This window comes from Montipora capricornis, chromosome 14 (assembly GCF_036669925.1).
Source record: "Montipora capricornis isolate CH-2021 chromosome 14, ASM3666992v2, whole genome shotgun sequence".
NCBI classification, from domain to species: Eukaryota; Metazoa; Cnidaria; class Anthozoa; order Scleractinia; family Acroporidae; genus Montipora; species Montipora capricornis.
In genome coordinates, this window is record NC_090896.1 from 7,659,161 (window position 1) to 7,661,660 (window position 2,500).

A 2,500-nucleotide genomic window follows, 5' to 3' on the forward strand; every position below is an offset into this window, starting at 1 on the left:
TCAAATTACTCGCTTAGCTACTTGGATAAAACCAACTAACAGGATATGGGATGCCGATCTCACCGTTTTCGCAGTGTCGTCCGGTGAATCCTGCTTTGCAGAAGCACTTGTAGCTGTTCTCTTCGTACAATGGCAGACACGTTCCGTTGTTCTTACAAGGCCAAACGCTACATGTTGACTATAAAGAATTAATCGAGGCTTACTTGATATAATAATAGACTTGCGTGGAATTTTAGGCTAAATCTCGATTGCTATGAGTTTGTCTAAAGTCTTAGCTAGAGGCATGGCCACACGATTACTTCATACGTCCTTGTTGATCTTGAATACACAGCATTTCATGCTGTGTATTCAAGATCTTAAACCAGCATTGAATGTACAGTCGGATTCTCTTCGTGTTAAAGTATTCCTGTAATGAGCTTGGCACTCTTTTATGCAAATTTTCTTCAACTTGATAATGGCGCAAGATGAACCGAAACGTCGGTTTCTATCACTTATATCTCTTGTCTCATGTCCTTGTTAACGCAGTGAAACCTTCATCGTCCATTTCAACAACCAATTTGATGAGCGATACTGATTAAAAAGGTGTTAAAGGTAACAAAGTGACACTGACGGTGAATAACAGCTTGGCCTTTCAATATTTAATTTATTCCTTTCGGTTTTGCACGATAAGCTAAGGTTGTTATATCTCGGCGACAAAGAACTTCAGCGACAACTGGTGACGGTGATGGTGTGCGACGCTCTTCGTAGCACTATTCTCATGTAGGCAATGCGTCCCTATCTTTTAATACTTTCATGCATCTTATCTACGTCATAAGACTTTGAATTTCTGTGGTTTGTCAATATTATCGCAATAAAAAAATAATAAATAACAAAAGAATTAAAAAGGAGAGTGAACACAAGAACACACGGTATGCCATAAACGTCCAGGGGTCGGTTGCTCGAAGCCTGGTTAGCGCTAACCGTTGGTTAAGGGTTTTTTGTTTAATATAAATACATGATGCAGCAGATAACCTAGTAACCTTTGTGGCTGTCTTAGTTGGTGTTTATAGAAGAATCCGCCTTACAAGAAGGGGTTTCTCTCTACTAATTAAAACATTCATTAATCAGTAGGTAGTTTTGGGGTATAGTGTGTGTGTGGATGGTGAGTTGAGGGAAAATCATAGACAAAAGTTATGGTCAGTCTGTAAAATGAGGGGGAGATGTTCACAACGCAAACTCTCAACCCCACAATAAAGTTAACGAAAGAAACAAAATCTGTGTGAAATTAAAATTTTAATTTCAAAAACAACCGGAAGTACAAGAGTGTATTAAAAGGGAGGAACTTTCTAAGACAAAGCTTGGATAAAAAATAAATAGATAAGGGAACATAATTAGAGAAAATTGAATGAAAATTAAAAAATGAATAGAAAAAATAAAGAAATTTAGCTGTAGACAGAAAAAGTAACCAAAATTAAAGATGCACAAAATCCTTTACAATATAAGATTTTTCGTTCTTAAAAAATGGATGAAAGCAGATTAACCCGACTGTGATTCATTCGTTCTTGAAATTAATCAAATAGTAGTAAAAAATAAGAACAAATACTTTCTATTACAAAAAATTCTTGGTATACCAAGAATTATGGAAAACTTATTCGTTCTTATGAACCCAAAATGGGATAAATCAGAGCACTCAAAATTAGTGAGAGTAATCTTTGAAAAATCCTCTTTTGTGAATGATGGAATTTGGGAGAGACAAATAAACTTAGCAATAATAATTGAAATACTAATTATGATATGAATAAAGTATTAAAGTTCGAGATTTAATTCAAAAATTTGAAAGAAGGTGTTATGAAATAAGTCAAACAAAAACTTTTTTACAGAATTATTGATTAGGTGCTAGTTGAATTAAAGAATTGCAAGGAGATTTCTTGATTTTTGCATCGTTTTAGACCATTTAGGTATAGCCAATCATTGCAGTGGATGTCATAATAGAACCATATGTGTCTCTTGGTATCAATGTTGCTGTGGATAAAGTCAATCTGGCGTTTGCGCTTGTCCCATTTAGCTGGTTCAGCCCAATATAGAGAGGAGAGAATCCATTCTGATATAACATGAGGTGAGCAACCGTTTCCAATGAAAAACAACATGAGCTTGAATGTGTCTAGGTCTCCAATGGGTTTCTTCCAAAATATAGATAATGTATCTTTGGGCCAATTCTTACTTGGGTAGAAAACATCTCCGTTTAGTAGGTGATATAATTCACGTCTTTTTTCTACAATGTCTTTTTTGGATAGATGTCGAAGGTCCATAATAGGGATATTCTGAATCCAGATGTGATAATTAAAGCGTTATAAGAAATAACTTAGCTTTTCCGTGTCACATAAATTTGATGAAGATGAATTACAGTTATTGAAACTAAGGACAAAATAGAGGAAATTTGTTTTTTGCAAAAGAAAGTTCCTTCTTGAAACAAAACTGGCGTAATAATCAAACCAGATGAAAAAGTTATTTGAATGGAATA

General features: G+C 34.7%; 1 long non-coding RNA gene across 4 annotated transcripts in view; it reads left to right on the forward strand.

Annotated features, from left to right (window-relative positions):
* Positions 1 to 2,500, forward strand: part of LOC138032952 (uncharacterized) — a 23,354-nt gene that overhangs the window by 20,142 nt on the left and 712 nt on the right. For all 4 annotated transcript variants that reach the window (XR_011128519.1, XR_011128520.1, XR_011128521.1 and 1 more), the window contains one exon: positions 1,929 to 2,095. This is a non-coding gene — a long non-coding RNA (uncharacterized lncRNA). The remainder of the gene's footprint in view (positions 1 to 1,928; positions 2,096 to 2,500) is intronic.